Source organism: Megascapheus bottae, chromosome 1 (assembly GCF_031878675.1).
Source record: "Megascapheus bottae isolate mThoBot1 chromosome 1, mThoBot2.hap1, whole genome shotgun sequence".
Taxonomy (NCBI): Eukaryota; Metazoa; Chordata; class Mammalia; order Rodentia; family Geomyidae; genus Megascapheus; species Megascapheus bottae.
The window spans coordinates 7,028,531-7,042,500 of NC_143509.1; the positions used below are offsets into that span (position 1 = coordinate 7,028,531).

At 42.2% G+C, this 13,970-nt stretch overlaps 1 pseudogene; it reads right to left on the reverse strand.

Moving 5' to 3' along the window:
- Positions 1-11,330: 11,330 nt before the first annotated feature.
- LOC150068215 (olfactory receptor 7D4-like) lies at positions 11,331-12,277 on the reverse strand (annotated as a pseudogene).
- Positions 12,278-13,970: the final 1,693 nt, after the last annotated feature.

Genomic DNA, 13,970 nt, shown 5'->3' on the forward strand with positions numbered 1-13,970 from the left:
AATTTGATTTTTTATAAATCGCGTAAGGCGCTGAAAAGCCCAAGGGCCAAAAGAAATTAGGAGGAGAAGTCCCACAAGGGGGCCCAAGAGGGAGGGTAAAAGAGTTGATAGCCAGGGAGATGTGGAGAACCAATTTTGATACCAAGATTCTTGTTTTTCCCTTTCTCTTTTTCGCTTTTCTAGGCTAGCTGTAATTTTTTCTAAGCTATCCTTAACAAGTCCTGTTCTATCTACATATACGCAGCATTTTTCCTTTAAAGCCGCGCATAAGCCTCCTTGCTGTAGAAAAAGTAAGTCTAATCCTCGTCGATTTTGGAGGACAACTTCTGCCAGAGAGCATCACCGTCAATAGCATCATGTGGAGTGATGAAGGGGAAGGCCTCATCATCATGGTTGTTGACCTGTAAAAGAAAAATATTTTTGTTCTCAGGCGCCACCCTGGAATTAGTTATATGGCTTTATTGTTTATTATATGGTTTTATTAATCTTTCAGGCTACCATCTAGCTCCCCCTTCTTTAGAATTATAAATGCAAGCTGATCCTTTTCCCCAGATAATGACTGGGTCAGGGCCATTCCATATTCCCGTCAGTGGGTCTTTCCATAGGGCCTGGGCGTAGTCTGTTTGTGTGGTGGGATGCCAAAGGCGTTCTGCGGCAGATTTGCCATTAGCGTTAAGGGTTAAAAAGTTTAAAACAAAGAGAGCATGTAATAGTAAAGTCTTATAGTTTCCTTTAAGGGAATATAATGTTTCTTGTGAGGCAAGTTTAATGAGGGTGTTTTTTAAAGTCTGATGAGCCCTTTCCACTATTCCTTGTCCTTGGGGGTTGTAGGGGATTCCAGTAATATGTTTTATGCTCATTTGGGAGCAAAATTGTTTGAACTTTTGACTGGTATATCCGGGCCCATTGTCCGTCTTTATAGTTTGGGGTTGTCCCATGACAGAAAAAACATATAGGAGATGGTTTATAACATCTTTTGTGGCCTCCCCTAAATGAGCAGAGGCACAAATAAATCCACTAAAGGTATCAATGGTAACATGTACATATTTTAACCTTCCAAAGGAGGGGACATAAGTAACATCCATCTGCCAAAGTTGTCCAGGTATGAGTCCTCTAGGGTTTACACCTACATGGGGTTCAGGGAGCAGGGTTAGGCAATTTTTGCAGTTTTTAACAATTTGTCTTGCCTGTTCTCTAGTAATTTTAAATTTTAAGCGCAGGGTATGAGCATTAAGGTGGTGAACAGCATGGGCCTCTTGTGCAAGGGTCACCGGATTAACTGTTTGAGATAAGGTAACTATTTGGGTTGCCAAATCAGCTAATTCATTGCCCCGGGTTAGTGGCCCAGGTAGGCCAGAATGAGCACGAATATGTCCTACAAAGAAAGGGTACGAACGTTGTCTAATAAGTTTTTGCAATTCAAAAAATAATTGAAAAGTAGGTGTAGTAGGCTGAATAACCGGAACCATTTCTAAAACTTGTAAAGCTCTGACAACATAATGGCTATCCGAAAACAGATTAAAAGGGTGGGTCTTTAATAACCGAAAAACACAAAGCGCAGCAAATAATTCTACTAACTGAGCAGATTTAAAGGAAGTATTTACAAAGTGGGGAACATTATTAATAACATATGAAGCTTTTCCATTTTTCGAACCATCAATAAAGATGCTCAGAGTATTGGGGATGGGCTTTATCAAGGTATTTTTTAGAAAAACGAAAGGAGTGATATTAAGGAATTGAATAAGTCTGTCGCTGGGCATGTGAGTATCAAAGCTACCCTGGAACCCAGTGCATAAAACAGCCCAATCATCTTGTCTTTGTTGTAACCAATTAATTTGTTCCTTAGAGTAAGGGGTAATTATGATATCGGGATCCTTGCCAAAATACCTGACTGAAATTTTTAATCCTATAAAGATAAGTTGAGATATTAAAAGGGGGTAGGGGGGTAATACTTTAGATTGAGAGGCAGAAGCATGTACCCAAAATAGGGGTACTGCTCTCTGCCACAGTAAACCAGTGGGGGTGAATTCGGTGGCAAATATAATTAAATAAAGAGGCAAACTGGGGTCAAAATAGCCTATATTTTGTTGGGTAATAGCTGCTTCTAATTTTATTAAGGCCTTTTCAGCCTCTGGAGTAATTTTTCTTGGGGACGTGGGATCAGAATTTCCCTGCAAAATATTAAACAAGGGTTTTAATTCTCCTGTTGTTAATTTAAGATAAGGGCGTAGCCAATTAATGTCCCCTAGAAGTTTTTGAAAATCATTTAGGCAAACTAATTTATCCCTTTTAATTTTAATTTTTTGCGAATAAATTAAGTTGGGTTCTAATTGAAATCCTAAAAATAAAAAGGGATAGCAGGTTTGAATTTTTTCTGGGGATATAAAAAATCCTCTGTCTTGTAAAGCAATAACTATTTTTTGAGTCACTTGATGGGCCTCCGTTTCTTGTTTGGCGGCAATTAATAGATCATCCATATAATGTATAATATATATATGAGGGTATTGAACACGAATTGGGTCTATGGATTGAGCCACAAATTTTTGACAAAGAGTGGGAGAATTAGCCATACCCTGTGGCAACACTCGCCATTGAAAGCGGGGATTAGGGCCCTTATGGTTTATCATGGGTATGGAAAAGGCAAATCTTTTACAATCTCCAGGATTGAGGGGAATGGAGAAAAAACAGTCTTTTATATCTATTACAATTTTAAAATATTCTTTAGGGATAGCTGTGGGAGAGCCAGGATGTTAGAAACCAGATGATGAACATGTCCCTAGATCAACCTGTAAGGCCTGGAAGGACTGGACTGAATTATGGTTAGCACTGTCAGCTAGTTTAGCTTTCCCAAGTTTTCCTTTAAATGACTCCTGGGGCTGCCTCTGATACCAGAGATAACATATGGCCTGGTGGTGGGGGGGGCTAATAATTGCTATCAGACCTGGGCAGAATGCTGGGCAGACAGCATTCTTTGGTTTGGAGGGGCATACAGCATTCCCTCCCAGTTCTGCACCCAAGAAAACCCACACAATTAGAAAATATACATCCAAGTATAGCAACCCCTCACATCAGTGTATCAATTCTGACTCTATTTACATTACTGCAGTTTAACTGCATACCAACTTTACTCAAGACATACTCATACCATTGGCGACATACTCAAACCTTTTACGACTTACATGAACATTCCATGATTATTTTCCCTTTTGAGCAAACATTTAAGAGAATTCCTTTCAGATCTTTTTTTTATTCAGATAAACCATGTTAAAGGAGAGTCCTTGCAGTGAGCTTGAAGCTCGGCCTATAATAAGAAAAAACATTCCTGGCGGGGGAGGCCCGAACCTTCCAGAGTTTATAACAACTGTTCCTTCCTCTGGAGTTATAATTCTGGTGGTGGAGGAACAGAGGTCCAGTCCTGCGCTGCCTGCAGTGGCTCGGAACAAGTCTGAGTCAGCGATGTTTGCATTAGAGGCAGATTTTGGGCGGGAGGGGTCATTGGTTGTCGTGGTGGGTAGGTAGGGCCCCCTACTGGGGCCCGAAGCCCGTTTCCCGAGACCACAGATAAAGGCTGGCCATTTATATCGGTCTTGGACCGGCACTCTTTAGCCCAGTGACGGCCTCTTCTGCATTTAGGACAAAGGCCAGGGGGAAGGGGGAAGGGAATCGTCCCAGGAACATTGGGTTGTTTAATAGTTCCAGGGCATTCTCTAGCAAAATGTCCAATTTGTCCACATTTAAAACAGTTTTTAGGGCTAGGTATTTGTCCTAGTTTTCCTGAAGGTGGAGTCTGGTTTTGGAGTATGGCTCCAATGGCCAAATTAATAGATTTAGACATTTTATGTTCAAAGGAATCCACATCATTGCAAATTTTAATCATACCATTTAAATCTAGGGTCTTTGTTTTGCCTCTTAAAGCAGCTTTACAGGCTGCATTAGCATTTTCTATGGCCAACTGTCTAACTATAATATCATCTGTATCTACCTCACCTAATATTCTTTCAGCTGCTTCTAACAGTCTGGCAACGAATTGAGAATATGGTTCATTATTGCCTTGTACTACCCTGGAAAGAGAGGTAGTAACCGCTCTTGCAGCAGGCACGGCTCTCCAGGCGGCCAGGGCAGCCTGAGCAGTCTGGGTTAATATTCCTGCAGGGAGTTTTTGTTGTTTTTCCTCCGAGGCAAATTTGCCCCTCCCTGAAATTTTATCAGAAGACCATGAAGCCATTTGTGTATGTTTTTTATTGGTAATAGCTTGATTTTCTGCCTTATCTATAAATTCAGCTTTCCAGGTTAGATATTGACTCCTGGTTAAAACAGACTGTACAATCTTGTGCCACTCAAGAGGCAATAAATGTCCCTCACCCCCGAGGCCCTCCAGTACTGTTAAAGTAAAAGGGGCATTAATTCCATAATTCTTAACAGCCGAATGTAGTTCTTTAATTTGTTTAAACGTCAATCTCCTATATGTAATTTGAGAATCTCTCCTTGCCTCCTCCTGATCACCCCCTTCCTCCTCGGAGGCAGAGGAATCTAGGTTTTGTCCCTCCTCCTGCCTTCTGGTGGTGTCCACCTCCTCCTCTCCCACTTCTCCTCCCTCCCCCTCTTGTTCCCGAGGTTGAGTGTTAGAGCCAGTAATTACGGGGAAGGAGAGGGAAACAGTTGCGCCCCGGATCTGAGTCTACTATTGCGGCTCTTTGAGGCCGAGGGTGTTTTAGCGGGCTTGTTACCCGAGGCATGGGGGGTAGTCACGGCTTCCCCAACAAGATCCATTTGTAAATCATGAATTTGCAAAGTGAGGTCCCTTAACTCTCTTTTTAAATGAAGCACGTTTTTTAATTCTGTCACTTGTTTCAAGAGAGAGTCTTTGGATTTAAGGAGACCTTGCACCTCCGGAGGAACAGAAAATGATCTCAACATTTCCTGTGGTGGGGCTGACAGGAGAGAGGTGTCTGGATAGGGGGGAGGGGTGGGCCAGTGAAGGGCCCTTATCTCTGGAGTCTGTGTAGCTGCAGAAACTTGGGGAAGAGAAAAAGGGCCATATCTTTCTTCCTCATAATGCGCTGCCTCCTCCTCTAGCTCCACCTCAGAGGGGGGGTTGAGCCTGCCATTATTAGGAGAAGTCTTAGGAATAATAGGATAAATATTTTTATAAGGTTTTAGTGACATATTTTTCTTTCAACAAAACAAAAGAATTTTACCAAATCTTTCTTTTTAACTCTTATTCCTCTCTCCCTAAGTGATCCTTTCATTTCTTTTATAAATAAAACCTCTTTTGATAACGCTTTGCCCATGGTTGATGGGACGGCAGAACTTACCTCAAGACTCTCCCACGGTGCACGAGCGATGCGGTGTGGGCGTCTCTACCTTAATATAATCGGGGTCCCCTGTTCTCCACGCCGTCCGGTAGGTCACCGTGCTTCGAGCCCCACGTTGGGCGCCACTTCTCCCGACCCGCGGGTTCAGCTATTCATGCGGCTCGAAGAGGCACCTCCTGAAAGAAGAAAACCAATGGGGGAAAGAGAGGAAGGAGACCAGGCGCATAAAGAAAGACAGAGACAATCTGAGTCGCGTCAAGGTCTCATTTATTAAAAGTAAAGCAGGGTTTATATACCCTGAGTGTAAGGAAGGGAGTATAGAGGGGGGGGGGATGGAGAGTTTTTGTGATAACAAGAAGGAGAAGTCTCAAGGTTAGGGGTGGGTCAGGCTGTTCTTTTGGCCGTTGTGCTAACCCAAGCAACCACCTGCGGTTATTCCGAGAAGTATTTTGTGCAGATGACTCAACCAGATGCGATTTGCTCAAGGCTAGAGGGTCTTTGTTTTGTTCCATTTAACTCCTTGGTCTCTGACAGAGTGGTAGCCTACAGCAAAAGGAGCTGAGGAAGAGTGCCAGTGTTAGAGTTGAAGGGCCAGGCCTAGAGACACACACATACACACAGACAGACAGACACAGACACACACCCAGACATACACACACAGACACAGAGATGCACAGACACACAGACACACAAGTCCCTGACCTGGAACCCAAAAGATATTACTTGGTGCACAATGGAGCTTTAGCGGGGCATTAATAAATACATAATCGATGTAGCAAAGGTGACAGATAATGCTGATTATTGGGAAAGAGTGAAAAAAAGCAAGAGACCTTCCACAAAGGAACTTCATGAGAAAGGCACTTTAGGTTGCAGCAAGTGACAGAAGTGAAGGAAATCAGAGTTCACAAAGCCTGAACTCCAAGTGCCTTAGAGTTCTGGGACCTCACCTTCACATGTGAGTTTCTTCTAGCCCTTCCCATCCTCACTATTCCAGAGGATTGCCTGCTACTCACCCCATTTTCTTTTTGTCTTGTTTTCCCTCGCTGGTCGTAAATTTACATCTCCCCTGTCTTTACCAGGCTACCATGATTCTGTATTTTGGTTATCACTGAAGATTTCTTATCTCCCCAACTCCTCCTTAGAAGTTTGTCGACTGGGGTTTTCATGGAGACTGGATTCAGAGAAGGGAGTCAGAAGCTTGTGCAGTTTCTTGCACCTCAATCGATGAATGTACTAAGATGTCCTAATGAAATGAATTGCCTTTCATGAAATAATTGTCTTTATGGAATGAAATGTCTTTCCTGTCTCCAAACCATTTTGTTCCCATGTGTTTAACTGAAGATGACATTATGGATAATTTTTTAGGTTAATTTCTTGCATTATTGTGGACTCTTACAGGGTGAGAGGAATTAATTTATACCATGGGGAACATATTATTTTTGTTTTTTTCCTTTTGTTTTAATTAAATAAAGGAATCTTTAAAGGATCTATTTATTTCAACAGGGGCTTAATCTCTGGAGCCATGTCTATTTGGCTTCTGCCTTGAAGAATCTTTGGACATGTAATAGATCACTTGATCTCTATAGGAAAAAATTTTTAATTTTTTTTCGTTAAAGTTTCTTTTGCTTTGAAACTATAGACAAAAATCCCACGTTTTTGTGAAAGGGTATCAATGTATGTGAATTAATGCACCTTCTATTTGGCAAATATCATGTAACCCTTTTACTAATTACAATAAAAAATAAAAAAATCCCACGTTTTATTTGGACAGCAGCACACTGAGACACTCAGCAACCTATAAAATTATATTTGTTACCTCATATATGTTACCCTTAATATCCATTCAGAATATTATGAGAATAGCTCAGTGCCCTGTTCAGTGGATTAAATAAATGCATGATCATTTAATTATTATTATTTAATGAATGTATCTTCCCTGGTTAACAGGACATTTGTATTTTCTGATCTTCATTTCTCTCATATCAGCCCCAACTTCCTTACCTTCTGTTACTGCTCCCCTTGGCCCAATTGCTGGATTTCTATGAAGTCAGCTTAGAAAACACCGCCGGGCATGGTGGCTTACTCCTGTCATCCTAGCTACTCAGGAGGCTAAGATTTGAGGATTTTGGTTCAAAACTAGCCCAGGCACTAAAGTCTGTGAGACTCTTACCTCCAATTAACCACCAGAAATCCAGATGTGGGTCTATGCATCAAGGAGTAGGGTGGTCGTGGTGAGCTGAAGATCTCAGGAACAGCACCCAGGCTCAGAGTTCAAGTCCAAGAATGGACCAAAAAAAAGAAAACTAAAGAAAGAGAAAAAGGAAAAAGAAAACAATCTCAGCTAGGTGCTGCTGGCTCAGGCCTGTAATTTGAAATACTTAGGAGGCTGACATGTGAGGATTTAGAGTTAGAAGCTAGTTGGGCAGAAAAGTCTGTAGAGTCTTCTCTTCAATGACCACTAAAAAGGCAGAAAGGAGCTGTGGCTCAAGCAGAAGAGCAGAATCCTTGAGCAAAAAGAGTCATGGACAATGCCCAGGTTCTGAGTTCAAGCTCCAAGAGCAACACAGACACAGACACAGACACACACACACACACACACACACACACACACACACACACACACGAAAGAAATGAAACCCCCTAAATAAAAGCAGGAATATATGATCACCTCTTGATCCTATTGAAAAATGGATAGTGTGTGTGTGTGTGTGTGTGTGTGTGTGTGTGTGTGTGTGTGTGTGTGTGTGTGTTGGTTCTAGGCCTGGAGTTCTGGGTTGAAGGATTCTCCCTAACCTTTTGTGCTCAAGGTTGGTGCTCTATCACTTGTGCCACAACTCCACTTCTGTCTTATTCTTATGTAAGTGGAAATAAGGTCCTGGAGGACTTCCTACTCAGGACTACTGTGAGCTTCCATCCTCAGATCTCAGCCTGTGGAGTATCTGGGGGTTCAGGCTTGAGCCACTGGCACCAGAATTGATTTTTGGAGTTGCTTTAGTAGAGGTCACATCTTGTATGCATAGTGACATTCTGGGATTTGTTTTATCAATTTGGATGCACTTTTTCTTTCTCTTGATGGATTGCTCTGCTGGGACACAGTGCTGAGTGACAGGGCGAATGCAGGCTCCACTGTAATCTAGATCTTAGAACCGTCCAGGTTTCTCCATTCAGTACATTGTTTGCTGTTTCCTTACTAGAGAGAGATCTCCTGTCTGTCTCTGTCTCTCTGTCTCTCTGTCTCTGTGTCTGTCTCTCCCTGTCTCTCTCTCTCTCTCTCTCTCTCTCTCTCTCTCTCTCTCTCTCTCTCTCTCTCTCTCTCTCTCTCTCTCTCTCTCTCTCTGTTGTGGGCATTGAATTCTAGGCCTGGGTGTTATCTGTTCGAAACACAGCAGCACTTTCAGTTTTCTGGTGGTTAATTGGAGGTAAGATTCTGATGGATTTTCATATCCAGGCTGGGTTTGATCTGTGATCATCAGATGTCTGGCTCCGGAGTACCTAGGATTCAGGTGTGAGCACAGGTTGCCCAGTTTACTTCCAGCAGTTTTATGCGTAGAAATAAGAGTGTCACAGACTTTCCTGCCCAACCAGGCTTGGAGGCGCAATCCTCACATCTCAGCCTGTTAGACCTGAAGCTGAAATTACAACAGGAAACCACATAGAATGTAACTGTAGATATAGCCAAGAGTAGTACTTTCTGGAAAGTTCTGTAGTATTTCATTAAATATGAGGAAAAAATGACAAAAGGGATTTCATAAATCAAATCTTCATTCAGAGCACAGGAAAGGCTGATGAGAATGAGAGAAGTGTGTGGGGTATTTACTTAAAGAGCCCCAGTCCCAGGAGATAGAAGGAAAGCCACAAGTAAGTTGACTTCACAATGAGCAAAAAAGATGGATAAAATAATGTTGATTTATTAATTTAGTCATGTTTTTTTTTGGTTTTGTAATGGGGCTTGATCTCTGGGCCTGGTTGCTGTTCTTGAGCTGTTCAGCTCAAGGCTACTGCTCTACCCTTTGTGTCACAGCACGATTTCTGGATTTCTAGCTGGATTTCCATTGTGATCCTCAAATTTCAAGCTCCTGAGTAGCTAGGATTATAGATGTGAACCACTGGTCCCAGCCAAGACAATCTTTAAGAGAGGTAAAAATGGCCATAAAGAAATCCACAGATAAATATTCCAACTTTTCACTACATAGGATATGCAAATCAATAAAACACTGTGATTCTGTATTATGTCAATCGTGAAGAAAATCTACAACAATTCTGGTGAGTATGAGAAGAAACAGGCATCCTCAGACTCATACTGTTGTCTGAGGATGTCACTTAGTATAACTTTCATGGAAACACATTCATATCTGAGTGGGAAAGAGAAATTAGTAAAGAAAAAAAGAATTGACCTCAATCTTTTTTTAATATTTTTATTGTAATTAATAAAAGGGTAACATGATATTTGCCAGATAGAAGGTGCATTAATTCACATATATTGACACCCTTTCACATGTCTTGGTCCCCATTACCCACCCATCCCCCCCGTCTTGGTTTTCCCCCCTTCCCTATCCAATTTTAAATAACCAAATACAAACAAATCCAATACATCAGACAGCAAAGTGAGATACTATAACAATATGAGATATTCAAGGGCAGCAAAAGAGATGAGATAACATAGTACATTAAGGACAACAATCATTCATTATATGGCTTTTGTTTCAATATCCTAGAGCTCCTTTCAATTAGCTTCATACTATATGGCCTTATGTATCAAGGTTTTGCTATATTGCAGATCTCTGCTAGTAGAGCACAAGGTTTCTACTGATTATGACAAATGAGGGAAACCATTGAGCCTGTGTTCCTTTGAGTCTGGCTTACTTCACTTAATATGATTTTTTCTAAGACTTTCCATTTCCTAACAAATGCGGAGATGTCGTTTTTTCTGACAGTAGCATAGAATTCCACTGTGTACAAATACCACAACTTGTTGATCCCCTCATCAACTGAGGGACATCTAGGTTGGTTCCATATTTTTGCTATGGTGAATAATGCTGCAATGAACATTGTTGTGCTAGTTTATTTAGTATGCCCTAGTTTCTGGACGGTTGGGTAAATGCCAAGTAGTGGAATTGCTGGGTCATAGGGGAGTTCTATGTTTAGCCTATTGAGGCATTGCCATACTGTATTCCATAGTGGTTGAACGAGTTTGCACTCCCACCAAAGGTGTAGTAGTGATCCCTCCTGGCCACATCTTCTCCACCATCTGTTGTTATTCGATTTTGGATCCTGGCCATTCTAACTGGAGTGAGTTGGAATCTTAGAGTTGTTTTGATTTGCATTTCTTTTATGACCAGAGATGTTGAGCATTTCTTCATGTGTCTATAGGCCATTTTTGTTTCTTGTTCAGAGAAGACTCTCTTTAAGTCTTTGGCCCATTTATTAATGGGATGTTTGTTACTTTGGAGATTAGTTTTGGAGTGATTCAATTTTTTGAGCTTTGTCCTCAATCTTAAAACAAAATTTCACATGTAAGGCCATAACTTGGGTTCTGAAAATGTTGGGATTTTATTTGGATTCTTCGAGGAGGAGGCGGAAGAGGAGGAGGATGAGAAGGAGGAGAAGAAGAAGTAGTTTTGTGTTTGAGGAGGAATAATTAATATAGAAGAGGAGAACTTACAGGGATACTGTGTAAACTTGGATTGTGATAAGTGCTTTCTATGTTCAATTGGAAATGTCCAGGAAAATTATGCCACAGGAACCCAAATGGGAATATTAAGAAAAATCCACACTGAAAAGAGAAGTTGTTCTTCTGATGGATAGCAAGTAAATTTCCTTGAAAGACAGATGTCCAAAAATTTACAGACAAAGCCATAGTGACTTTGGTGGTACTCATGAATAAGTATGTCTTTTGTAGATGGAAGAGTCTATATATACATATGCACTGAATCCTATAATGGAGGAAAAGTATCACTGATCTGATATTCAACCAATTTGTCTTCCCACTTCCAATGGGTTACTTTGTTCTGTGCTTCACAATCCATCAAGACAGTAGACCACTCTGCCTGGCAGTCTCTCCAGGGCCCCCATCACGTCCTGGTTCCTCAGGCTGTAGATGAATGGGTTCAGCATGGGAGTGGCCACTGTGTACATCACCGAGGCCACCTTGCTTCTGTGGGCAGAGGAGGACACCGCAGAGCTGAGGTACACCACAAGTCCTGTCCCGTAGAACAAGGAGACCACGCAGGGGTGAGAGCCACAGGTGGAGAAGGCTTTGTGCTTGCTAGCCATGTTGGACAGCTTCATTAAAGAGGATAGGATCTGATGGTAAGAGAAGAAGATTCCTAAGGCAGGAAACACACAGAACAGCACAATAGCCACATACATAGAAATGTCATTGATGAGAGTGTCAGAGTTGGCCACCTGGAGAACCTGAGCTAGTTCACAGAAGAAATGGGGGATGGTGGTTCTCAGGGAGAAGGTTAATTTCCTCATCAGTACAACATGGATTAGTGAGATGCAGAAAATGAGAAGCCAACACATGAGGACCTGGAGGCCACAGAAGTGAGGGTTCATGATAAGTGGGTAGTTCAGTGGGTGACAGATGGCCACAAAGCGGTCATAAGCCATCACGGTCAATAGGAAATTATCCATTCCAACAAAAATCATGAAGAAATACACTTGAGTGAGGCACTCTGGGTAGGAATGTCTTTCCTCTGGGTCTGGATGTACACCAGCATCTTGGGGACTGTGGTGGATGTGAAGCAGATGTCTACAAAGGACAGGTTGGAGAGGAAGAAGTACATGGGCGTGTGGAGGTGGGGGTCAGAGGTGACAGCCAGGTTGGTGAGCAGATTTCTGAGCACGGTGATCAGGTACATGGACAGGAAGATCCCAAAGAGCAGAGGCTGGAGTTGAGGGTCATCTGAGAGGCCAAGGAGGAGGAATGGTGATTCCCTTGTGTGGTTTTTTGCTGTCATAGTCTTGGCTGTTCTCCTTGGGGTTAGAAAGCAAAAGATCAGTGAATGCTCACATGGTTGTATTTGAAGTTAGTTGTAAGTAGTTGTAGTCAGGGCTTTCAATTCAACATAGGACTTGTGAGTATATTGTCATCCCATCATGGTCTGTGACTCCCAGCCCCGCCCATCCCTCAGTTTACCCAGTTCTAGGTTCAGGTTTGTACATTGAGTATTAGGATAGTCCATTCATCTGCCCATCTCTTCCCCTCACCTACACACTCAGAAAACGCTTTCAACTTGAAGGTATAATTGTGTTACTTCTTGTGGAGTTGGGTGAATATGAAGAGACATCAAAGGCCAACACCGGGGAGTCGTCCTACCATGTCTGCAGGCCATGGAGCGAGCATCTATCTCAGGTTGGGAGCATTCGTGGGGAAGATTTCAGTACATGGAGTTCAGCAACATCGCCTGGAGTCCAGGCAGCGTTCCTGGACTGAGCTGCTCTCAACACAACACATCTGTTACCTGTGTGGATGGAATACAGCATGGCTGGTCTACATGGCTGTGGATGCCTCCTGCCAGAGAATTCCTTCTAAAATATGACCAATTGAAAAAAAGAATACCAGCCACATAGAACAACTGAGACAGCAACATCATATCACAAATACAGAATACATTAAGGAAATGCCCTTTGGTTTATGCCTGTCATCCTAGCTGCTCAGGAGGCTGAGGTCTGAGGTTCATGGTTCAATGCCAGCCTAGGCATGAAAGTCTGTGAGACTCTCAACTCCAATTTGAAGCACCAAAACGATGGAAGTGTTGGAGCTATGGCTTTAATGGTAGCCTTGACTAACAAGTCTCAGGGATACTGAGTTTAAGTCCCAAGACTGGCACACACACACACACACAAACACACACACATACATACAATACACAACATATGTGTTTATGCTCTGGAGCAGGAACATATTATGTGGAAATCAGCAGAATTAAGGGATCATACAATAATAAACTGGGTGAACTTGGTTCATATGCTCAATGCTCTATCTATCTATCTATCTATCTATCTATCTATCTATCTATCTATCTATCTATCTATCATGAATATAAATGTTTATGGGGACAAGCCTGAGGGACAGGGAAGGAAGGGTGGGATTGAGTAATAGAGAATATGTGTGAAGATGAAGATAAAATCCACCAAACCCTGTTGAAATCAAGGGCAGAGATTATGGACCAAAGAAAGAGCTACAGAGGGGTTTAGTGTGATCAAAACTCAATATATACCTGTATGGAAATACCACAGCAAAACCCCCTTTTCCAGTTGGTATACATAGAAAACCATTCTGTGCACACTGAAGCCAGTGTGCATGTGCAAAACTAGATGAGGGAAGTTGGATGACAGTGGCTCACAGCAGGCATTCGAGCTACTAAGAGGCTGCAATTGAAGTATCAGGGTGTGAAGCCAGCTCAGGCAGGGAAATCCATGAGATTCTCATTCTTCATTATTACCAAATAGCCACATGTGAGCTGTAGTTCACTTGGTATGGCTCAGAAGTTCAGGGACAGTGCACAGACCCACAGTTCAAGACCCGTGCCTGGCACATGTACATGCAGGCACACAGACAGATAGACACACAGACATACACACAGACAGACACATAGACAGAGACAAACACACAGGAATACTTCCTTATTAAAAGTTCCGTTGTTGGCT